This window comes from Halichoerus grypus, chromosome 4, assembly GCF_964656455.1.
Source record: "Halichoerus grypus chromosome 4, mHalGry1.hap1.1, whole genome shotgun sequence".
NCBI classification, from domain to species: Eukaryota; Metazoa; Chordata; class Mammalia; order Carnivora; family Phocidae; genus Halichoerus; species Halichoerus grypus.
Window position 1 is genome coordinate 88,233,381 of NC_135715.1, and position 26,992 is coordinate 88,260,372.

Here is a 26,992-nt window from a genome sequence, read left to right on the forward strand (position 1 = left end):
CATTACACATGCCACAAACACGTAATACTTAAATGCTATTTTGTTTCAGATAGTTGCATTTAGAACAATTAAATGTAAGAAAAAAGTAAATTTAACTTAATTTCAATTATCTCATTTCCAGCCTATTCATTTCCTGATGTAGAATCAAGTTTCAACCTGATGTCACATTCTTTCTTCCTGAAGAATTTTCTTTAACTTTTTTAGTATGAGAGCAAAGAGATCTCAGTTTTTAGTTTTCTGAGAAATTTTTTATTTCTTTTTTTCATTTTTGAAGGATCTCCCCCACCTCAAGTTTGAGACCTGAATTGACAGTTTTTGAAGAGTTGTTTATTTCAGCAGTTTAAAGATGTCACTTTTCTATCTGTCTTTTATGGTTTCTGACAAGAATTCCCCTGTAATGTTTATCTTTGTTACTATGAAATGTGTCCTATTCTTCTGGCTGACTTCAAGATATTCTCTTTGTTTTTTGTTTTTAGTTGTTTGAATATGTTTCCCTGTTGTGTGTATTAAAATATATATATATATATATATATATATATATATATATATATATTGTTGTTTGATTGTTAGATATTTAACCTGCTTGGCATTTTCTGATCTTTTTGTATGTGTGATTTAGTATCTGTCATTAATTTTGAAAAATGTATGTTTGCTTTTTCCTCTTCGGTAATTTGTTTTATATGTTAGAATACTTGAGCTTTCTTTTTTTTTTTTTTTACAGTTCTAGCATTTTCATTTGATTCTTTTGTGTATTTTTCCACTTCCCTGCTACAATCATCCATTTAATCTGACATGTCTTTTCCTCTAGGATCTTTAATATATTAATCATAGCTATTTTAAATTCTTTGTCAAATAGGTCAAATATCTGTGTCATATTGAAATACGGTTCTGATGGTAACTGGTAATCTTTTTCTTTGTTTTCTTTTGGGTTTGAGTTTTGTTTACTTTTTTGATTTTTTTTTTGCTTGCTTTTTATGTGACCTGTAAATTTTTTTATGTGTTAGACATCTTTATGTACACTAGTGACTAGGTAAATACATTGCAAAGGCATGCTTCTCCTTCTATTAGGCCTTTAGTGAGGGCATGTGCATTTAGTTTGAGTTAATATAGTTAGAGGTTTGGTTGATTTTGAGATTATTTTTGTTGTTGCTATGGTTACCCTCAACCAGAAACTTCAACTTCTTGTAGAGGAATTCTTATATCTAGTATCAAGGTTGGTTTGACAGAGCAGTGTCTGTGTGATTCTGAATTTTAGGTCTTCTCATTATATTGTGTCCCAGAAAGGGTAATTCTTATCCTTTTCCCAACTTCATTCTACTATTACTTGTTATTTGAAGTTTTTTAGCTTAATCAGGGTGTGATGGGAGTACAGTATCTATTGTTCTGATTAAGCCTTAAAGTTAGGCATGTCTCTTTATCTGGGAGGCTTGACCTTAACTCAACTCATGCTCTTTCTTTAGTTTTAGTTGTGGTATCAACATGTGATCAAACTCTTTGGCCAGAAGTAGTTTTGTTTGTTTCCCTTCCATGTTTTATTATCTTACGTATGGTATTTTCATCAATGTCTTAAAGGCAGCAGCACTTCCTTTCCCCCACCTTCTACATTAAGGCTTTTATTCCATAATAGAGACAAGAGACTAGAATCAAGACAGAATTTCTAATTCCTTCCATAGATCTGTTCCACTCCCCAGATATTCACAAGAAATCTTCAAGCCTTTTCTGATTTTCACTATGAGGTGCTAGTGGAGTTCACTAAAAGAGCCTTCCAGAAGATGCATGTGGAGTTTTATATTATCCTTAAAGTTTGTACTTGGTCCACTGTTTTGCTGATCTTTCTCACTGATGTCTCTTGACATCAAGTGAGTGCTTTCTTTCACCTCCTTTCTCCCTGTAGGCCCATCTCACCTTAGATTTTGGTCAAGTTTATTGTTCTGTGATCTCAGCTCTCTAATGAATTCAAATGTGTCTTGGTGTTTTTCTCTATAAGGTTAGAAGTGATACTCCTTTAGTTTTCTACTTCCCAAAGTAGAAGCTATGAGAATCAAATGATGAGATTATGTTCTGAAAATAAACTTTTTTTTTATTAATCCAAATCCAATGAGACATTTATAATAATGACAATAGTATTGGTAATATTATAAAATTGCAGCTGATATTTATTGAGCACATATCAAGCACATGACCGAGTATTTATAGTCAGTTCCTATCAAACCCAGACTTTAAAAAGGTAATTGAAAGTTCATGTGACAAAAATAAAATTGATAACTAACTAGCTTGTCCAATATAGCACCCCTTCCCATCTATACTAGCATTGATTTGAGTATTACATGGTGTTTAAAAATTTGTTTCCCCTAATGTCTTGATGTGGTACTTGTTTCCTTTATTTTTTTAAAGATTTTATTTATTTATTTGAGAGAGAGAGCATGAGAGAAAGAGAGATCACGAGCAGGAGAGAGGGATAGAGGGAGAAGCAGACTCCCCACTGAGCAGGGAACCCAATGTGGGACTGGATCCTAGGACCCTAGGATCATGATCTTAGCTGAAAGCAGATGCTTAACCAACTGAGCTACCCAGGAGCCCAGTGGTACTTGTTTCTTTTAAATGAAATTGGATCCTATTGGCTAGGATCTTATTGAGTATTTTGGCATCCATGTTCATCAGAGATATTGGTCTGTTATTCTCCTTTTTGATGGGGTCTTTGCCTAGTTTTGGGATCAGGGTAATGCTGGCCTCATAAAAGGAATTTGGAAGTTTTCTTACTGTTTCTATTTTTTTGAAACAGCTTCAGTAGAATAGGTATTATTTCTTCTTTAAATGTTTGGTAGAATTCTCCTGGGAAGCCATCTGACCCTGGACTTTTGTTTTTTGGGAGGTTTTTGATTACTGCTTCAATTTTGTTACTGGTTATTGGTCTATTCAGATTGCCTATTTCTTCCTGTTTCATTCTTGGTAGTTTACAAGTTTCCAGGAAGGCATGCATTTCTTCCCGGTTGCTTAATTTGTTGACATATAGTTGCTGGTAATAATTTCTAATAATTGTTTCTATTTCCTTGGTGTTAGTCATGATCTCTCCCCTTTCATTCATAATTTTATTAATTTGGGTCCTTTCTTTTTTCTTTTGGATAAGTCAGCCTGTGGAAGGAGCCGAGATGCCTTTCAAAAGATGAATGGATAAAGAAGATGTGGTCCATATATACAATGGGATATTATTCAGCCATCAGAAAGGATGAATACCCACCATTTGCATCAACATGGATGGAACTGGAGGGGATTATGCTAAATGAAGTAAGTCAAGCAGAGAAAGACAGTTATCATATGGTTTCACTCATATGTGGAACATAAGCAATAGCATGAAGGACCATAAGGGAAGGGAGGGAAATCTGAAGGGGGAGAAATCAGAAAGGGAGATGAACCATGAGACACTATGGACCCCAGGAAACAAACTGAGGGTTTCAGAGGGGAGGGGGGTAGGGACATGGGATAACAGGGTGATGGGTACTAAGGTGAGCACTGGGTGTTATATGCAACTAATGAATCACTGAACACTACAACAGAAACTAATGATGTACTATATAGTGGTTAACTTAACATGATAAACAAATAAAATAAAATAAATAAAAAATAAATGAAATGTGAGACATGCTTTGCAGGATATAAGAGATGTAACATTTATGGAGTCAACAACCTTAATTAATTAAATGCATGCATACCTTGTTTCCTAAAGTATTATTTAAAAGAGTTCTTTGATCTCTTCTTTGGAACCCACCCCCTCCCACATTGCTTTTTTCTGAAGATTTATCAGGATAACTCAAATGTATCTCAGCTCTTACGATGTCATTAATTTTATACTAATATTAATTTTGGCATATTAGGAGGATTGATACTTGAAGGTCTTGTTTCAATAAATTATAAAATGCTGGATGTTTCTGTACTTAATTACTAGTCCCTCTGCCAGTAACACCTCTCCATTGTCTCCTTCTGCTTCTTAAATCATATATTATTATTATTTATTTTTTATTTTTTTTAGCATTGGGCTTGAATGGCTCTTTCCCAGGGAGACATTTCCTTATTTCCTAATTCCCTTATTCTTATGTTGGGTAAAGATTTCATAGTATTGCAGATTTTTCATGACAATCACTAGAACTTATTATAGTTACTTGCCCTGTTTTTTTTTTATATCTAGTCTATAAACTCCTGGATGCCAGAATCTATTACCCCTTTAGTTTATTTTTATCCTATGAATCTAGTACCATATATGGCACAATAAATATTTATTGTATAAAGAACATATGTGTTCACATGCTTGGAAATATTCTTCCCTTTAGAATTCAATCTAACTAAGGGCAAGATCCCATTACATTTGTTTTTGTATTCCCAATGACCAGTACAGATCTTAAAGCATGGTAAAAAATAAATGTTAATTGAAGAAAACAATAAGTGAGTTCAAGTTTAACAGATTGTTCATATATTATTCCTGAGAGTATGTTTTGTATATTTCATATTGAATAATACTCATCCTCTTACATCTGGCCACTTCCACTGACCATTTTTTTCCCACTTAAAATTTGCTTTTCTTTTTACACAAGTAATCAAGACTATGTATGAAATACACCAAAACATCTGGCTCATTCAAATAAGTAAATGAATAGAAAACACAGTTATATAAATGAACAAAAATATCAATAAGAAAAATCAGTCCAATTGTTTCTCACCATAACAATGATGCAAAGAATTGAATGACAGATTTTTTTCTACTATTCAATGTTTTGTTTTAACATTGTAGTGACACAACTTTTAAGTAAATGCACTGAGTACTTGAGTTAGAGCCAAAAATCAATATCTCAATGAGAATCATTTACTCTTTTGGAGTTGAGGAAGGAAGCCCATTCACTAAAACAATGCAGACCACAAAGAAAGATAACCAACTATCCAACCTGCAGGTTATGCAATATTTGTTTTCCTGAAAAAAAAAATGGACAAAGGAGATGATCTATCTATAGGGAAAAGGCTCCAAAAATACCGATCTCTGAACAGATTTGAGAGATGGAGTTGAACCTCCTGGCCGGTAATATTTTCATCCAGATAGAATACATTTTATGCCATCTATGCATATCTAAATTATTCATTTATTTATATAAAAACAGCACTTTTGAATCCCTTATATAAACACTAAATAATTTCTAGGCATCTATAAATATTACATATTTTACCAGAAACACCTGCTTTGTTCCTCAGTAAATTATATCTTTCTTTGGGTAGAGATATATTCTTTTCACCTTTGTATCACCAATGACTAGCAAAATGCCTGGGACTTGGTGACTGCAGCTTTTGTGATGCATGGAAATGGAAAACAAAAATTTATTTAAACTTTAGTCAAACATGGTTGGTAAAGATGTTGGTTAAGAAGAAGCTTAGACCCAGCCACCCCATCCCTCTCACACCCCCCCCCCCACCACTGGGAAAAATGAAGGCGGGGAAATCAGAGGGGGAGACAAACCATGAAAGACTATGGACTCTGAGAAACAAACTGAGGGTTCTAGAGTGGAGGGGGGTGGGGGGATGGGTTGGCCTGGTGATGGGTATTAAAGAGGGCACGTATTGAATGGAGCGCTATGCAACTACTTCTTACCTGAAATGTGAGGAGGAATGCCAAAATTATGACTTGATAAATGAGCATTAAAAATATACCTAAAGACACAATAGACTGCAGAGTGCCAGGTCTTTATATGCACTAAGCAAGTTGTAGAGACTTAGTCATCCTTTTTCTACTCATTTATTCATCTAGTTTTTATCCAATTTAAGAATTAATTTAAAGAAGCAGACTTTTCTGTGGATAGTACACATCAGGGCAGCTCAAAGGAGTGGCTCTGAGCATTAGAGTGAATGAAATCACACCCTGTCTGGTTTCTCCATCTGTGTAATCTTTGGCACGCTACTTAGTTCTTTTGTGTGCAGAACCATGAAAATGGCCCTGATAGTCTACATTCCTAAAAGGCTTGTTGTAAGGATTAGATGAGATAGTGGAAGAAAAAATCCTTACAAAAGCATCTGGCACATAGTGCTATGTAAATGTTTATGTGTATTTTTATAATTATTACAAGGTCGTGTAAAATATAAGATACTAAAAAAAATGCAAAAGGCAAGAATAAGAATATGAATGACAGGGCACCTGGGTGGCTCAGTCGGTTAAGCATCTGCCTTTGGTTCAGGTCATGATCTCAGGGTCCTGGGATGGAGTCCCGGATCGGGGTCCTTGCTTGGTGAGGAGCCTGCTTCTCCCTCTCCCTCTTCCTCCTGCTCCTGCTCTCTCTCTCTCTCACAAAAATAAAATAAAATAAAATCTTAAAAAAAAGAATATGAATGACATTAAGAATGAGCTTAAAAATATATCTTCACACTGTTTCTATATATAGATCACAGTCTTGATTCTAATCTTTATAGAACCCAACTGAATTAGGTCAGTTACACATCTCACTGGTATCATTAAATTAAACAGAAACCATGGGGCGCCTGGGTGGGTCAGTCGTTAAGGTCTGCCTTTGGCTCAGGCCGTGATCCCAGGGTCCTGGGATGGAGCTCCGCATCAGGCTCCCTGCTCGGCGGGAAGCCTGCTTCTCCCTCTCCCACTTCCCCTGCGTGTGTTCCCTCTCTCTGTCAAATAAATAAATAAAATCTTTAAAAATAAATAAATAGATTAATTAATTAAACAGAAACCCACTGTTTAGTGGATAACTGTTCTTAATGGTGAAGACAGCTATGTCTTCCAAGATTACTAGCAAAGAGGAATGCTCCAGGTTAATGCAGACATCCTTACAACAGACACAGGGGCTGGCTTCCTAGAATTGCTTTTTGGATAAGGCTGTGGGACTATGCCTCAAACCCCATTCAAACAAAGCCCATTTGGGGAGGAATATAATCCCAATCTCTACTTGTTGCTTGTTCCATGTGATAGGCAATTAGAGGGGATTAAAGGGTAACATACTGTAATAACCCCAAAAGGGTAGTTTAAAAACAGGATTTTCAAACTAAGAAAGTCACTGTTTCATTAAGAATCAAACTGTTACTGGAATATTGTACATTTTTCCCTGTGATTCATGTTACCCAGGGGCCTTTAAATTCCTGGAGCTTTCATTATGTATACTGGATATACTGATAAGTTTTCACTAAAATAGACTAAAAAGGAATCTCTTCATTGTTTCCCTAAGGGTGCCAAAACAGACTGAGTGAATATGACTAGAAATATCAGCACTTTCTCTAAGATAAAGTAGATAGAAACCTCTGTATAAAATTATATTCCTTGTGGGTATCCAAACATCAGTAGAATAAGACTTTGTAAGTCTAAGTAGTATGTTCTGATCTATGTTTTGATTAACATTTTCTTATTATTGGCCTATTAGTCGAGATGGATATATTACTCCCACAATAATTATAGATTGTCAAAATTTATTTTGTATTTGGAAGCCATTTTTGTTGTTTATGCAGTTTTCCAACTGTTATCTTTCTGGCCACTCAGATGTTTTATCATTCTGTTGTGATAATCTCTATTCATAACAATGATTTTGGTCTCAAAAAAAAAAAAAAAAAGGAACTCTGAATATCTATATGTGTATCTTTGAAAATACCCAAAATATTGCTTTGAAAAAATAAACTCCTTTTTTTCATTAACTTCAACAAATATTTGATGAATACCTATTATATTCTCAGAACTTTAGAGATTTAAAAATAATGAAGACTGAATATTTATCTTTAAAAAAATGCACAGTAACAATAATTCAACTGTCCTCTTGTTCAACTTCTTCTATATTCCTTTAGTGATGAACAACAATGTAGCAGTCCAAATACACATATATTAATCATTTTTACATCCTTGACAAAATAGTGTAAAAATAAGGATAAACCCAGGGCAGTAGAACGATCTCAATCAATTACCAGGTTCACTGGTTTGTGTATATTGGAAGAGAGAAATCTATGGGCAGACGGGACACCTGGCTTCAATTTACTTGGCCCTCAGAATGATGGACTCATTCAGCTTACAGAGGCACCTTCCCCGGTCAGGTGACCTGCTGTTGCAGAGCAGTATCTGAAGAATGAAGTATAGAGTATTTAGAAATCTCTTGGCATCAGTGTATGATGGACACTTACAAGTGCAACCATAATAACAGTCAGTAACACTCAGAACATGGTTGAATGGCAAGGTGAGATAAAAGTAGAAAAAATACTTGATTCCTTCACCATTACCTCCATTTCCTCTCCTGCCATAATGAGGCTCTGTTTTTCATAACCTATTACTCTGTGTATTTCTTTTCCCCCTTCTTACTGTTTAAGTCTTAGATGCCCATTTTCCAACTGATTTTCCTCTCTACTTCATGTATCCACTCACTTTTCCCCTTGCCTAGCTCTATTTTTTAATTTTTTAGTACACAGTTAGCTCACATATAGTACATCATTAGTTTTTGATGCAGTGCTCAACGATTCAATTCATTAGTTGCATATAACACCCAGTGCTCATCACAACACGTGCCCTCCTTACCTTAATTGATTTTCTTCTTTAATCAGCACTAAAATTGTCCTGGTAAGCTATATGTCCATGTCTCTGAAAGAGTGGGTTAGGAGGTTTTTTAGTAAAGTATCTTCTTAAGCAAAGTCAGGAACTCTGAAATCTACTGCCAAGATTGACTTGCTGAAAGCACACTGCTACCCCACAGACACTGTATTTTTTAGTATATGTTAAGTTCTGGTTGTTAGAATGTGGGAACTTTCTCCGTTATTTTACAAATGTTGCTGGTTAATTAAGGACACAGACTGCCTTCTTTGCTTGTACCCTCCTACAAACTTATTAAAATAGTGATTAACACCTATGTGATGAATTTTAATGAGCTACTATAAAACAATTAAGCTTACAGGCTTGCAACACACCCTGTAGATCACACATTCCTGAACATTATATGAATAAAATATATTCCTGTTTTCGGTTATCGGAGATTGAGTTTTGAGTGGGTACCTCTATGAACTCCCTGTATGTATGTCTTGGCAGAACTTGTTTTCCATCTCATGTTCCAGGTCACAGATCTCTTATGAGCATCACAGAGTCTAAAAGTAGAGTATGTGCAGAAATAAAGTGCTGGCGAAATTCAGAACAAAAAGAATAATAATGATTTGCATGCTTAGAACCCATAATGCATCTGTTACTATATGAAGAATCCAGACAAAGGGCTCCAGGAGGGCCTCTGAATACTATATGATTGTATTTCTATGTAGAGTCTAACAAAACAAACAAATAAGCAAAACAAAACAGAGACGACTCATAATACAGAGAACAAATGCATTTTCCAGAGGGGAAGGAGGTAGGAGGATGGGTAAAGTAGGTGAAAAGGATTAAGAAGTACAGACTTCCAGTTATAAAATAAATAAGCCATATGGATATAAAATAAAGCATAGGGAATATAGTCAGTAATATTGTAGTTACTTTAGGGGCACCTCGGTGGTTATGTAGGTTAAGTGTCTGCCTTTGGCTCAGGTCATGATCTCAGGGTCCTGGGATGGAGCTGGCATTTGGCTCCTTGCTCAGTGGAGAGTCTGCTTCTCCCTCTCCTTCTCCTTCTGCCCTTCCCCACTGCTCATGCACACACATGGGCTCTCTCTGTCTCCAATAAATAAATAAAATCTTTAAAAAATATTGTAGTTACTTTGGTGACAGATGGTAACTAAACTCATGATTTTGATCATTTTGTAATGTATATAAATGCTAAACCACAATGTTATACACCTGAAACTAATATAATATTGTATGTCAACTATACTTCAATAAAAATAAAAATTTCGGGAACAGCACTGAGTTTTCAATGTACCTGTTAGTTGCTATATTAATTATAACTTACTAAATGGTCATATGACTGGAGAATATGAATAATTAATTAGATAGTTAAGCAGTAAAGTATGTTAATAAACTCGAAATTCTTTTTTTGAAAAACAAGAAACAAAAAGTAACTCGTTTATGTGTAAGAATAATGGACCTCAAATTCTTCCTCAATTCATATCAAATTTTGCTTTCATGTTTTTTTCATATCCAATGCTGACATATTTAAGGTATATTTTATATTTCCCTCTACACATTACACAGGACCTTATATTTCTGTCCCGTATTAATTTCGTTCTCTATGTTTATACAGGAGCCAATCCGGGGATGGAAAGGAACCCCGCTTCACTGAGTAGTGAATCACTATCAATACACGTCTGCTTTTCTTTGATGTTCTAATGCTATTAAAAAAATATAATAATGCTGGGAGAATGACCTCAACTCCTCATCCCCATTGCCTAGCTAACTTGGTCTACTGCCATTCACTGTAGCTTCAAGCCTAATTCAGCAGTTATCTTCCCCAAGAAAGTTGGGACATAAAGCCATGTGAGACTGGAAAAGCAAATGTGCTCAGTATCAAGAATCTTTTCCTGCTGCTGGGCCATGTATCTCATCTATCTCTCTTCCTTGCCTCTGTCTTCTGGGTCTTCATCAGGTGGTAATGACTCTTTCACTCACCTTAACTAGCTTTTCTTGTCACAAGGCTCCATTATTCTTGGTAGATTCCCCCTTTGCTACCTTGTACTATCTGACCACTGAGTGGATGTGGTTAGGGTTTAACCAAAGGATATATTAGATGGGATCTGTAGAATTTCAAAAATTGCCTCGAGGTCACAGCTGTCATCTTTGCTCATTCTGAGCATCATTGAAACTCCTCTGTTATTTCCTCAAAACTTGTGTTTCATTTCCACCTTCAGAGCCATACAAAAAAGTTGACATTCCCCAGGTTAGTTAGAGAAGAGATGACAACAAAGCTACATAAATTTCATGATACAATCATAGGCACTTAATAGTTGGAAAATTAGAGCTGTCTGGAGCCTTATATTTTGGGAGCCCACATAGCTCCCTCCTAATTCTGTCTAAACTACTTTTATTTTATTTTTTTTTAAGATTTTATTTATTTGTTTGACAGAGAGAAACACAGCGAGAGAGGGAACACAAGCAGGGGGAGTGGGAGAGGGAGAAGCAGGCTTCCTGCAGAGCAGGGAGCCCGATGCGGGGCTCGATCCCAGGACCCTGGAATCATGACCTGAGCCGAAGGCAGATGCTTAACAACTGAGCCACCCAGGGGCCCCTGTCTAAACCACTTTTAAAGCAAAATTATTTCCTTTAGCATTCTTCATTTTGTATTTTGCCAATTTCATATTCAGTAATACTGACTTCTTGAGAAAGTACAATATGATTGGGTTCTCTTGATTCTTCCTTTGTGATATAAATGTTTATTCAGACACATTTTGTTCCTTGTACCTCGTGGGGTCTGTAGAATTTTATGTCTCTTCTTTTACTCAGGTTACCTAGCCCAGCAAATCAGATGACCCTCCCTCACAGAAAAACCCTAGGAGATATAGTCCCATGCTGCTTTTGTTAGACACTGAGTGCTTGAAGTTTTATCTTGAAAGCTATGCAGGCTGTTGAAGTCCCTGCTGCTCTTTCTGGGCCTTGACCCTATACTTATCTTCTTCACAAAGCTCATTTTGTTTATTATGTTTTCCTTTTGATAATGTGCCACAGGCACAATTCTATAGAAATAAGTATTTTACAATGCTTTAAAAGTAAAGTTCTTTCCAATAGATAAAAGATGGCTTCTTTTCGTGACAAGCAATATCTGACACTCATCAATGGAGAGATGAAACTTCTTATAAATTTATGGAACCATTCTCCATATCATAGGTAATGAAGGCTTAGAAACATCCCCCAAATTCTTCTAGATCCTATATGTGCCAGATGGTTGTTGTAGCATTACAGAAAGGTACTTGCAAGATTATTATTATTTTTAAATATTTAATTATTTATTTTAGAGAGACAGAACACAAGCAGGGGAGGAGGAGAGGGAGAGAGAGAATATCAAGCAGATTCTGGGCTCAATCTCAGGACCCTGAGATCATGACCAAGCCAGAACCAAAAGTCAGATGCTTAACTGACTGAGCCACCTAGGTGCCCTGGTATTTGGAAGATGATTTGGTTTATTAACTTGACTTCGTATAGGACAATTGAGAATTCTATTAATAAATGTTTTAGAGAAGAGCTGACAAAGAACACATATCAGACTTCATCAGTGCACACACCGTGTCATGTTTGTCATCCATGCCTTTAAAATCAGGGAGATTGAGAAGCACATACATGTGAATGCATTTGAGTGTGTGTGTGTGTGTGCGCAAACATGTGGCTTAGATTTATCTAAGCATATAAATGTAGAACAATTCTTCACAACATTGTATTTTTCCACAAGCAAGTTATTCTAGAATTTTAATACTTGCATGGCCATTAGATCATCTAGTTCAAACCTTTCATTTTATAAAGGAGAAAACTGAGACCCAAATTGGATAAATGATATTACTAAAGCACATAGTCTATTCACATACAATTTACCTTAAGAATTCACTTAATGTTGATTGGTCTCCCTGCTCTTTGGTCTTCTATCCTCAAACCTGTTGTTATAGATCCAAATGATGTTTTTAAAATATAAAAAAAAAATGAAAAATGTAAAAACCTCTCGGTGTCCATCTTTGCCTGTAAAGCATAAACTCTTTAGCAGAGTATGAAAGACTATTCATGCTCTTCCATTTGTGGAACATCTTTAGCAACAACTCATTTTGTACCAGTTATGTTCCCTTCCCTATCCTGTGCACTGTAGGATGCTTGGTATCATCCTTGACCTTTACTCACTGGATGCCAGTAACAACCCTGAATTCAACCACAGTTGTGACAATCAAAAATGTCTTCAGAGATTGCAAATGTCCCTTGGGGACCAAGTTGCCCTCCCTCAATTTTAGAAATGCAGTTTTGACATAATAAACCATACGCTAGAACAGCTTACAAGTTTTAGAATCCCAATGTTGTATTCGAGGATCCCATTATTTATTCTGCTCCTCTACGGAACACCCTTGACTGTCTTGCCCCACTTGTAAAGACCAACTCATATTGTGAGATTCACATTAACTACTATGACTTCCCTCATGGAATCTCTTTTAGTATCATCACTTCAGGAACTACCTTCTTCCCTTTTTTGAGGCACCAGGTTACCTGATGTGATTTTCTAACGTGGGATCCTTGACACTTCATTGTATTCATTAGTAAATGTGTGCATCTCACTTCTGAACTGTAAATCAATTGAGCTCAGAGAACATTCTGATTCATCTTTAATGCTTCAACCATATATTTGATTTCAAAGCATTTTCTCTGAGTGGGTGAGTGAGTGGTGAGAAAGTTAAAGGATGGATGAATGGTTCAGTGAATGGATAAATATTACATGCAGATAACTTGACATATAAACTCAGGTTGTGTTAAGCAAAACATTTTTTTTATTTTATTATGTTATGTTAGTCACTATACATTACATTATTAGTTTTTGATGTAGTGTTCCATGATTCATTGTTTGCGTATAACACCCAGTGCTCCATGCAATACATGCCCTCCTTAATAACCATCACCATGCTAACCCATCCCCCTACCCCCTCCCCTCTAAAACCCTCAGTTTGTTTCCCAGAGTCCATAGTCTCTCATGGTTCTTTTCCCCCTCTGATTGTCCCCCCTTCATTTTTCCCTTCCTACTATCTTCTTCTTCTTCTTCTTCTTCTTCTTCTTCTTCTTCTTCTTCTTCTTCTTCTTCTTCTTCTCCTTCTCCTTCTCCTCCTTCTCCTTCTCCTTCTTCTTCTTTCTTCTTCTTCTTCTTCTTCTTCTTCTTCTTCTTCTTCTTCTTTTAACATATAATGTATTATTTGTTTCAGAGGTACAGGTCCGTGATTCATCAGTCTTACACAATTCACAACGCTCACCACAACACATACCCTCCCCAATGTCTATCATCCAGCCACCCCATGCTTCCCACCCCCACCACTCCAGCAACCTTCAGTTTATTTCCTGAGATTAAGAGTCTCTTATGGTTTGTCTCCCTCTCTAGTTTCATCTTGTTTCATTTTTTTTCTCCCTTCCCCTATGATCTTCTGTCTCCATATCAGTGAGATCATACGATACTTGTCTTTCTCTGACTGACATTTCTCTTAGCATAATACCCTCTAGTTCCATCCACATTATTGCAAATGGCAAGATTTCATTTTTTTGATGGCTGCATAAAAGTCCATTGTATACATATATCACATCTTCTTTATCCATTCATCTGTTGATGGGCATCTTGGCTCTTTCCATAGTTTGGCTATTGTGGATATTGCTGCTATAAACATTGGGGTGCATGTGCCCCTTCAGATCACTACATTTGTATCTTTGGGGTAAATACCCAGTAGTGCAATTGCTGGGTCGTAGGGTAGCTCTATTTTCAACTTTTTGAGGAAACTCCATACCGTTTTCCAGAGTGGTTGCACCACCTTGCATTCCCACCAACAGTGTAGGAGGGTTCCCCTTTCTCTGCATCCTCACCAACATCTGTCGTTTCCTGACTTGTTAATTTTAGCCATTCTGACTGGTGTGAGGTGGTATCTCATTGAGGTTTTGATTTGTATTTCCCTGATGCCGAGTGATGTTCAGCACTTTTTCATGTGTCTGTTGGCCATTTGAATGTCTTCTTTGGAAAAATGTCTGTTCATGTCTTCTGCCCATTTCTTGATTGGATTATTAAACAAAACATATTTTACCAAATTGCCAATGAAATCAGGACCTAACAGGTTATATAAAAACCAATCAGGGAAATAACTCAAAAATCAGACTGGGGGAAAAAAAAAAAAGATTCTGTGTGAAGCCAAGGTATTCTCTTCTACTACAACTTAATCTGGCAATTTCCCTTAATTAGTGGTCAAAAAAGTTTTTGTGAAAGCCATAATGTAAGCAATGCAAGAAATAGTTTTGCCAGAAGGAATCTGTTGGAAAAGAAAAGCATAGATTTCAAACTCTACACCACTTACCACATTTTCACATATACAAAAGACAGTGAGGGGCACCTTATGCAAAATAGCCAATAATTAATTGTTTCTTCCTTCACTTTGATTAACCCAACCCAGGTTCCATCCAATTAACCTTGGGGCAATTTTCAATTTTTTTAATAAATGTTTCACTTTCACTAATTATATTCTAAACATATTATTGAGATATTTTTAGTATCTGGGATTGAGAATTATTTCTTTTCTTCCTCTCTCTGCTAATATATATTTATTTTCATTGATGTGTTGGTCTTAAGAATATACCACACATCAACCTTAAAAACAAATGACAAATATAGAATTTTACTTTGGTTACATTGACATTTTATTTTTATCATGTTAATCGCCATACATTACAACATTAGTTTTTGATGTAGTGTTCCATGATTCATTGTTTGTGCGTAACACCCAGTGCTCCATACAATACGTGCCCTCCTTAATACCCATCACCAGGCTAACCCAACCCTCCACCCCCCTCCCCTCTAGAACCCTCAGTTTGTTTCTCAGAGTCCATAGACTCTCATGGTTCACCTCCCCCTCCGATGCCCCCCCCTTCCTTTTTCCCTTCCTGCTATCTTCTTCTTCTTCTTTTTAACATATAATGTATTATTTGTTTCAGTGGTATAGGTCTGTGATTCAACAGTCTTACACATTTCACAGCACTCACCATAGCACATACCCTCCCCAATATCTATCACCTAGCCACCCCATCCCTCCCACCCCCCACCACTCCAGCAACCCTCAGTTTGTTTCCTGAGATTAAGAATTCCTCATATCAGTGAGGTCATATGATACATGTCTTTCTCTGACTGACTTATTTCACTCACCACAATACCCTCCAGTTCCATCCACATTGACATTTTATACCTGACTATTATTTACAGTTTAAAAAAAAAAAAAAGCTCTTTTCAAATTTTCTAAAAAATTATGGAAGAAGCATGGTTATTTCCTATGAATGTAATTTAAAAAAATAGAAACACTACACTATTCCCCACACTTTTTATACCTTTGACCTAACAATCTACTCACCTTTCTTTTTTCTTTTTTTCCACAAGGAGGGTTGGAGTGGGGGTACCAAAGGATTTGCTGTACTTGTGTATTAGTAAATGGGGATATGGTTATATATGTATTTATATGTTACATATATATTTATATATATTTATTATACACAGAAAAATGAAGCAAATAAAATAAAATCATTGAAATAAAGATCAATATTAGTTATGGAGGAAAAGAACTTTGAGTTTAATGAAATGTGTTATTTCCCTAACCTTGGTGACATTAAATTCCCATATTATGTAATATTTGCTATACAAAAGTGATGTGATTGATGTCTCAACAGTATCTGTAAATGACTCTTATTTCACAGGCAATTCTGCAGCCCCTTGTATTCTTCATATAGTAATAGACGCATTATCTGTCATAAGTATGCAAATCATTATTATTTCTTTTCGTTCTGAATTTTGCTAGCACCTTATTTCTGTACATACTCTACTTTTAGACTCTGTGATACTCGTAAGAGTTCTGTTACCTGAAAAATGAGATGGAAAAAAAGTTCTACCAAGATATATATATAGGGAGTCCATAAAGTCTCAGATAACTGAAATAGTTTTCCCAACATCATTTATTGAAGAGACTCTCTTTTCCCTATTGCATATTCTTGTCCCCTTTGTTGTAGATTAATTGAACATATGCAAGTGGTTTAACTTGAAGGGATTTTAGCACTTTATTCATTGCAGTACTATTCACAATAGCTAAAATGTGGAATCTACTTAAATGTCATTCACAGATGAATGATAAAGAACATGTGGCATATGCATACAATGGAATACTATTCAGCCAGTAAAAAGAAGATAATTATTCTTTATGCAGTATGTCACAACATGGATGAATCTTGAGCACATTATGATAAGTGAAATAAGCCAGTCATGAAAAGAAAAATGTTGTATGATTCTACTTACATGAAGCATTTAAAACAGTCAAATTCATAGTAGTAAAGAGTGGAATAGTAGTTGCAAGGGTCTGGGGAGAGGTAAAAATGGGGAATTACAAAGCAACAGGAAGTTTCAATTAAGCAAGATGATTAAGCTTTAGGATCTGCTATCTAACATTGTGCTTATAGTTTCCAGTAATGGATTGTACACTTAAACTTTATTTAAAAGGGTAAATCTCATCTTAGGTGTTCTTAACAATAAAACAAAATTAAAACAAAAATTCCATCACAGTGCTTTGAGGACATTGACAAGATAATTTTAAAATTCATACATAATAAATATAATAACTAAACAATCCTGAAATGGAAGAATAAAATGGCAAGAATCACTCCACATGAAATTAAGGTTTATGATACTGCTTCAGTAATCAAGGCAGTGTGGTCCTGGCAGAGGTAAAGACACATAGATCAAGGGAATGGAATAGAGAACCCAGAAATAGACTCACACAAATTTTCTCAATGGACTTTTATATGAACTTTTCATAACAGGTTTATTGAAATATAATTCTTATAACATGAAATTGACCCTTTGAAGTGTACAATTCAGTTATTTTCAGGATATTCACCAAGTCTGCAATCATCACCACTAATTTCACAACAGCTCAGTTTTGACAAAGATACAAAAGCAATTCAGTGGAGGAAGTATAACCTTTCCAACAAATGAGCCTCAACCTAAACATCTCAGCTTGTGCAAAAATTAACTCAAATTGGATCATTGACTTAGTATAAAATGGGAACTATAAAACTTTTAGAAAAAGAAAAATACATGGAAGAAAATCTTCATAATCTAGGACTAGAAAAATATTTCTTAGATTTGGCAGCAAAAGCATGAGCCATTTAATTGGACTTCATCAAAACTAAAACATTTTCTCTGTGAAAAACTTTATTAGGACGATGAAAAGAAAAGCTACAGATGGGAAGAAAATATTTGTAAACCATATATCTAGCAAAGGACTAATTTCTAGAATAAATTAAAAAAACTCAAAACTCCGTATTAAGTACTCAGAAAACTATAAAATACTCATGAAAGAAATTGAGGAAGACACAAAGAAATGGAAAAACATTCCATGCTCATGGATTGGAAGAACAAATATTGTGAAGATGTCAATCCTACCTAGAGCAATCTACACATTCAATGCAATCCCCATCAAAATACCATCCACTTTCTTCAAAGAAATGGAACAAATAATCCTCAAATCTGTATGGAACCAGAAAAGACCCCGCATAGCCAGAGGAATATTGAAAAAGAAAAGCAAAGCTGGCGGCATCACAATTCCAGACTTCCAGCTCTACTACAAAGCTGTCATCATCAAGACAGTATGGTACTGGCACAAAAACAGACACATAGATCAATGGAACAGAATAGAGAGCCCAGAAATGGACCCTCAACTCTATGGTCAACTAATCTTTGACAAAGCAGGAAAGAATGTCCAATGGAAAAAAGACAGTCTCTTCAACAAATGGTGTTGGGAAAATTGGACAGCCACATGCAGAAGAATGAAACTGGACCATTTCCTTACACCACACACAAAAATAGACTCCAAATGGTTGAAAGACCTCAATGTGAGACAGGAGTCCATCAAAATCCTAAAGGAGAACACAGGCAGCAACCTCTTCGACCTCAGCCGCAGCAACTTCTTCCTAGAAACATCGCCAAAGGCAAGGGAAGCAAGGGCAAAAATGAACTCTTGGGACTTCATCAAGATAAAAAGCTTTTGCAAAGCAAAGGAAACAGTCAACAAAACCAAAAGACAACTGACAGAATGGGAGAAGATATTTGCAAATGACATATCAGATAAAGGGCTAGTATCCAAAATCTATAAAGAACTCATCAAACTCAACACCAAAAGAACAAAGAATCCAATCAAGAAATGGGCAGAAGACATGAACAGACATTTTTCCAAAGAAGACATCCAAATGGCCAACAGACACATGAAAAAGTGTTCAATATCGCTCGGCATCAGGGAAATCCAAATCAAAACCTCAATGAGATACCACCTCACACCAGTCAGAATGGCTAAAATTAACAAGTCAGGAAATGACAGATGTTGGCGGGGATGCGGAGAAAGGGGAACCCTCCTACACTGTTGGTGGGAATGCAAGCTGGTGCAGCCACTCTGGAAAACAGTATGGAGGTTCCTCAAAAAGTTGAAAATAGAGCTACCATATGATCCAGCAATTGCACTACTGGGTATTTACCCCAAAGATACAAAAGTAGGGACCCGAAAGGCTACGTGCACCCCGATGTTTATAGCAGCAATGTCCACAATAGCCAAACTGTGGAAAGAGCCAAGATGTCCATCAACAGATGAATGGATAAAGAAGAAGTGGTATATATATACAATGGAATATTATGCAGCCATCAAAAGGAATAAGATCTTGCCATTTGCAACGACGTGGATGGAACTGGAGGGTATTATGCTGAGCGAAATAAGTCAAACAGAGAAAGACATGTATCATATGACCTCACTGATATGAGGAATTCTTAATCTCAGGAAACAAACTGAGGGTTGCTGGAGTGGGGGGTGGGGTGGGAGGGATGGGGTGACTGGGTGATGGACACGGGGGAGGGTATGTGTTCTGGTAAGCGCTGTGAATTGTGCAAGACTGTTGAATCTCAGATCTGTACCTCTGAAACAAATAATGCAATATATGTTAAGAAAGAAAAAAAGAAGAAGAAGAATGTAGCAGGAGGGGAAGAATGAAGGGGGGGAAATCGGAGGGGGAGAAGAACCATGAGAGACGATGGACTCTGAAAAACAAACTGAGGGTTCTAGAGGGGAGGGGGTTGGGAGGATGGGTTAGCCTGGTGATGGGTATTGAGGAGGGCACGTTCTGCATGGAGCACTGGGTGTTATGCACAAACAATGAATCATGGAACACTAAATCTAAAACTAATGATGTAATGTATGGGGATTAACATAACAATAAAAAAATTTAAAAAAAAAAAAAAAGGAAATGTTCTCAGAGGGTGCAGTTTGAAATGAGGGAGGGAAAACAAAACACGTTTCAAACGTAGCTATGTTGTTTGTTATTGTGAATGAAGGGACAAATAAAGGCACTTTTAAAGAACCTTCACAAAATGCAAAAAAAAAAAAAAAAAAAAAACAAAACTCCGTATTAAAAAAAAAATTCCCTTAGATAAATGGCTGAAAGATATGAACAGACATTTCAGTGAAGAGGTCAGAACAATGGTAAATAAGCCTGTGAAAAGATGTTCAATATTATCAGTCATTAGGGAAATGCAGATTACAATAACCATGAGATATCACTATGTACTCATCACATCGACTAAAACAAAAAATAGTGACAACACTAAATTCTGATGGTTATGTGTAGAAACTGAATCATTCATATGTTGTTGATAGGAATGTAAAATGGCACAGTGTCTCAGGAAAACAATTTGGAAGTTTCTTACAAAACTAATATATAATTAACATATGAAATAGCCATTATATTCTTGGGCATTTATCCTAGAAAAATAAAAACTTGATTTTTATGTTCATATAAAAACCCATACGTTAATGTTCATAGCAGCTTTATCCATAATAGCAAAATGCTTGAAACAACCCAGATGTTCTTCAGTGGGTAAACAGTTAAACTTTAATACATCCGTACCATAGATAATAATCAGATATAAAACAGAAATAACTATTGATAGACTCAACATTTTGGATAAATCTCTCAGGAATTATGCTGAATGAAAAAAAGCAATCCCTAAATGTAAATCCTGTATGATTCCATTTATATAACATTTTTTGAAATTATAAAATAGTAGAAATGGAGACCAGGTTAGTAGTTGTCAGGAGTTAAGAGAGTGGGCATGAGAAAGTGAACATGACTATAAAAGGGCCTACAAAGAATGCTTTTGATTTTAGAATAATTCTGTGTTATGATTGTATCAACATAAATAATTATCATAGTATACTATAATTTTATAAACTATTGCCAGTGGGCAAACTTAAAAGGAACATACGACCTCTCCATCTTATTTCTGACAATTGCATAGGAGTCTAAAATGATCTCAAAATAAAAATTTTAATAATAATATTAATAATGATAAACACAGGATGTGGTGGGAGTATAGGCTCCCCCACCCCCATTTTTTTTCATTCTTTGAGTTTGTAGTGAAATGGCAGAAGGATAAACACACATAAAAGATACTGAATAGGGGTGCCTGGGTGACTCAGTGGGTTGAGTACCCTTCTCTTGGTTTCCACTCAGGTCAAGATCTCAGGCTCCTGAGATCCAGCTCCTCCTAGGGCTTCCCTCTGAGTGGATTGGGATTTTTCTCCCTTCCTCTATTTCTCCTTCCCCCTCTGCTCCTCCCCCTGCTCATACTCTCTCTCTCTCTAAAAATAAATAAATAAGATCTTTAAAAAAAAGATACTGAATAAAAATAAATCTGAAGTGAGATATTTATTAGAGTAACACAGACCATTCTTTGAACATTATTAGTCTTTTCAGCATCAGGCCAGTGCATAGGAGCTGAGTACACATTATGATTCATCCTTACAGACTGAGCCACCCCTGTTGAGTCCTCCAACCTATAATAAGAGAATTTAGTTTCTTCATGTGTGAAAAAATTATACACCTGCTCTTTAGTTATCTGGGTAACACAAGCCATAGTATAAATGAGTCCTAAATACCTGAGTTTTTCTTAGCAATTAAATCTTTCCCATCTTCTCACCTTCTTAATGATTAAAGATATGTGTCTTCACATAATGGAGCAATAATATCCCAGGGAATCTTGAGATACAATCTGAGACTGGTGCTCGAAATTATTTAAGTATTTGGATGTTTAGGAAAAAATTTGAAAAAATAATGTCTTCTCATTGTACATATTCATTTTAGGATGCTGGAACTTAAGGGGATTTAAAAAATATTTATTTAAACTCCTCATTTTAATGTGTGAAGACTGAAGTCTAAAGAGAGTGATGACTGACTGTTCCCCATATCCACACATATTTAATGTTCAGGTAAGATAGAAGGAGGCATGTTCTGTATCATTCAGGAAGCTCTACCATCTTGTATTGGCAACATCTGGAAAACATACCTATCTATGTCACATGGCAAGAGAAGAAAGAGAACATGGAGAACTATATAACAGCATCCAAAAGCTTTCCATCTGAACAGGCATGATTCACTCTGTTCCCATCTCATTGGATAAAACATGTCACAGTGCCACTTTGCCTAACCCAAAGGGGATAAATAACTTGAACTCCTCACATGCCTTACTTTCAATGGATAGTGAAATCTCACTGGAAAAGTCTGTTTGAAACCCATTATGAGTAACAAAACATGATAGAGACAGAGTGAATCAATTCAAATTTACTTTGTATCCAATCTATATTTAGTCTGCAATAAACAGTTGCATAATAGTAATTTGCTAAATAATATCCACACAATTAGATCCATAATGACTGTCTTTCATTACCAAGTAAATTCATTACTTTCCGACAAGTAACAAGTAAACTTCTTTTGTTTCTCACTGCATACAAAAGTACTAATTCCTCATCCCAGCATTCATAATCCACCAAAATTTTCTGACTTAACCTCTAGGTCTGCTAAACTAGTAACTTTCTGTACCACAGTTTTTCAACCCCGGCATTATTAATATTTGGGGCTGGATAATTTCTTGTTTGGGGGGCTGTTCTCTGAATTGTAGGATATTTACTAGCATACTTGGCCTCACCCCAGGAGGTGCCAATTAACACTCCCCACCCGCTGTCATAACCAAATATATGTTCAATATTGCCAAAAGTCCTGAGGGACAAATCCCCCACACACCCACACACACTGAGGATTACTGGTGTGCAGGTTATGAATCCATCAGTTCATTTTCTTTCTGTCCATTGACATTTGAAAGCTGTCCTATCTTCAAGGTTTATCTGAAAGTCCACCTTCTCCAAATAGATATTAAGAAAGCTCTGTTGCCTTCCTTTCTTCTGAAAAGTATTTCAATTTGTAAAGTTGTTTTCTAGTTTACAAGGTGACTTAATTTGTTCCACTTATGATATAATAATTCCATAAGTTTTGAAGTAAAGGGATATAAACCTCATTTTACAAATAAAGAAAGCAATTTCCAGAAAGGTTAAGAGATTATCCAACCAAAAGTGACAAACCATCCTTTGTAACCTGGCACCAAAACATTATCCACAATATTCAGACGCCTTGCTAACTCCATGGAATGTCTTCTAGTATACGCTTTATCTTAGTCTTATTTTCATTGATTTTTTTATAGATGCTTTTCTAGCTTCCATTAGAGAGGGGATAATAGTTGAATTCCCCCAGTATCTTTTGTTTTTTTATATAAACATTTTCATATAATATTAAATAGTTTACATTTATTGATTATTTCAGACCAGGAAGACATAAGAGGAGATTTAATTCTCAGAGCAAAACTCTAAACTTTAAAACTAGTATTACCCTTATTTTAGAAATGAGGAAACCGAGTCTCAGAGGTTACATGAAGCCTAAAGATATGTGGCAGATATTTGATAGGGTTTAGATGGTAGCCGAGGCTGACTGAGCCATAGCACATATTCTGAAAGCCTACCATTCAAAAAACAAACAAACAAAATGCATGTATTGCTTTAATTTAATTCTATCATATTAATTTGGACATGATTGCATAAGGCCACAGTACACCCAGTGGCCTACACACAAATTTGTGTAGCCCTTCAGGATGTGGCAGACTCATTGTGTCATGTCAAACTGTCATGTTCCAATAGGAGCCTTTGGGCCTCCAGGGACATCAATCTGTGGCTTTTTTGAGCAGTTTTTTTTTTTTTTCCTTTGACCCAGTAATGTACTGCTACTCGACCCCTAAAAAAAATGAAACAAACAAAAACAAACAAAAGTACTTTCTCAAAACAGGTATTAGGGTATGTTTTAAATCCCTTTAAATTGACTGGGTATATGGCTCTGCATTTACACATCCCATTATGGGTCATCCTGTGGTGACGAGTTATTTGTAATTCACATGTCTTTTCTGGGTTCCTTGAAACCTTAGAAGCACATGACCACTTGTTCTGCACCTGGATTGGGAAGGTCTGCCCCACCTAAATCCTTGGGATCTGTATTCCATAAAGATTTTGTATTCTGTCCCAATCATGGACTTATTAATTTAACAAAATCAACATGTTCCTCTGACCTCAAAATCAAAGCGTATTGTCTGACATGGAAATAGACCTTTCCTGTAAAAGCAATTTCACCAACAGTTGCTATAATTTTAAATGCTTATTTTACAAGGTGAAATTAAGCCAATATTTTCAAAACAGTTATAAATATAATTTAGAAACTAAAGCTTTCTTGAAGGACTTTGATTTCATCCTGTAGTTATAAAATCCAGACTAGGTAGTATTTCCAGATTACTTACCATCTCTGTGACTCAGCTTTCTTTACTGTTAAACAGAAATCCTTGTCCATTCTGCACATGCCACAGGAATACATTTAGAATCACTGGGCAGTGAAAAGCCGGCACTTTCACTTCTAAAAATGCCCTTTTTCTTCTGACAGAACAAACTGAATAATCTCAAAGCCTCCTCACAGTGTGAATTACTCCAGGACCTGGAGATGCTTTCCTTCTTTAGAGAAGCTCTGTAATGTTTTTCCTTCCCTTACACCCTATCAAAAGGCTTCTGAATTTGCTCAGAGAGGAACGTTCCACGGGGTGAGGAGATAATGAACCTTGCTCTCTAGGGCTTTGGTCACCTAGGTTCTCCCTCTCCTTCTCCCACATTCAAGAGCTGCCCCAGGCTCCCTGGAGCCTGTTGCTCTTTCCTACACGGTGTGTTGGCTGAGGCCAGCACACAGGTGGCAGTAGAGGACTAAGCTGAAGCCAGCTGCCTTTGCTGTTCCATTTTCACAAGCCCCGTGCAGCTAACAGAGCCCCAGGATGGCGCCATGGGCGGGGGCTCATGCCAGCCCAGCCTGGAGGAGTTTTAAAAACAAATGAGTTGTCAGGGGCGCGGGCAGAAGCAATGTGACAAGTTGAGCCAATTCTGCTTCTGTTGCTTCAGCAAGTATTTGTTTGCATGTTTGTATATGATTTGCATCGATTTCTGTATAAATAATTTATGACTCTACTGCATTCGCTTATCTCTTGAAGGAACATCATAGTCTTTTTTAGGGAAACTGCCTGATCAAGAGGGAAGGAAGAAGGGAGGGAGGGTAGAAGGAGGAGAGAGAAGGAGGCAAAGAGGGAGGGAAGAACGGATTAGCCATTTATTCATGCCTTTATTCAAAACACCGATTAAGTACATTACATAGCTCAACAAGACAATTTGCATAAAACATTGATTTAACAATAAAGTTAAATAAACTGTACCTGTTGGTAGTCTGTTGTCTACAAAATAAAGGTCAAATAACTTGTCAAAGAATGGGATGTTCATCAAATTCAGGATGTGGCTACCTCTGACGGGAGCCTTTCCCACCGACGTCACGTGGTCCAGCCTACAGCACCAGATGTCTTTCCATGGATCCCATCCCAAATGCTCTGCTTTGTGCCTATTAATAGTAACCCTATTCATAGTTATACTGTGCTGTCAGCCTAAAGAGTCAGCTCTAAAGTCAATTCTTCTGTAAAATGTATTTTTCCAGTAAAAGTTACTTTTGTTTACTTATCTTCCTTTTATCCCTTCTCATACTATGAATTATATGGCCATGACAGACTGAATTCTTGGTTAGAATTCATCAGTCTATTATGACGTTATGGTTTCAGAGCCTTGCCCAGTGGCGGCATCATTCCACAGGCCCTTTACAAGGCCATGTGACTTGCTTTGTCCTATAGGATATTAGCAAGACTTGACAAAGCAGAGGCTTGAACTGTGCTTGTGTGGTTAGGTTTTCCCCCTCATGCTCTATCATCACCATGACTCGGCGTACCCTGGAAAATTACTGGCCCTGCAGCCCAAGCCTCAGGCTAGACACCTGAGGCAGACCAAAACCTGACGTGCAGTCTGGAGCCCAGTTCTGCTGAACCCAGCTTAGATCAGCTAAACTCCAACAAGCCCACACACTGATGAGAAAAATAAATACACGTTGGGATAATTCTTGGATATTTCAAGTTGTATTATTGTGGCAACACCTAATGAATAAAATGTCTTTTCTGGTTGAGAACTCAAGGTCGATACCTTTTACCTATAGCTTGATAAGTAACTATTGATTAAATTAACGAAAATAAATATGCTTGTATTATGATCGATATAAAAGTGGCTGGCATATGTATTATGCCTTCAATAATCATATTAGTCAGGTAGGACAGGTAAGACATATATATGTAGCTAAAATATGAAGAAGAATGTGATATTTCTGTCATGAGACTATTCCCAGGAAAATTTTATAGTGGAACTAACCAAGTTTTTATAACTATCTGAAAGCATCCGAGTGGATCTTTAAAAGCACAGAAAATTTCAGCAATTACGGGGGAAAAAAAGTGAATTTAGTAAGACAGTGGGAATAGGCATTCTGAGAAAATGGAAGGGTTTTTATAGACAGGTATCTTTAAAAAAAAAAAAAAAGCCAAAAAACCCCAAACAAACAGAAAGACCTCAAGCTGGTTAGTCAGTGAGATTTCTGCTTGTGTTAGTGTGTAAAATAAATATAAGGTAGTGGAATAAAGATGGAAATGTTAATTGACAATCCCAGAATTGTGAATTTCACATCAAGAAATTTTAATTTCCATCATTAGGCAATGGGGAGCCATTTTAGATTTCTGAGATGGTGAGTGAACTCAGTATGTTTTAGGATAAAAAAAAATAGGTGTGATAAATTATATCAGACTAAAATTCTGACTGGAAAGGAAAAGAGAAAGACAAGTTCAAAAAGATAATGATATAAAATTTCTAACTGTTGAAGAACATATTCGTGTATATATTTTTTAAAGATTTTATTTATTTATTTGTCAGAGAGGGAGAGCATGCATGTGCACAAGCAGGGGGAGCAGCAGAAGCAGAGGGAGAAGTAGACTCCTGGGTGAACAAGGAGCCCAAGGCAGGACATGATCCCAGGACCTTGATCATGACCTGAGCTTAAGGCAGGTTCTTAACT

At 36.3% G+C, this 26,992-nt stretch overlaps 1 long non-coding RNA gene across 1 annotated transcript; it reads right to left on the minus strand.

Moving 5' to 3' along the window:
* Positions 1 to 13,793: 13,793 nt before the first annotated feature.
* Positions 13,794 to 25,652, minus strand: LOC144381492 (uncharacterized). The gene is made up of 3 exons (XR_013446742.1): positions 25,272 to 25,652; positions 16,908 to 16,968; positions 13,794 to 14,886 (listed from the first exon to the last, which is right to left on the minus strand). It is a non-coding gene; the product is annotated as an uncharacterized LOC144381492 (long non-coding RNA).
* Between the last annotated feature and the right edge of the window lie 1,340 nt (positions 25,653 to 26,992).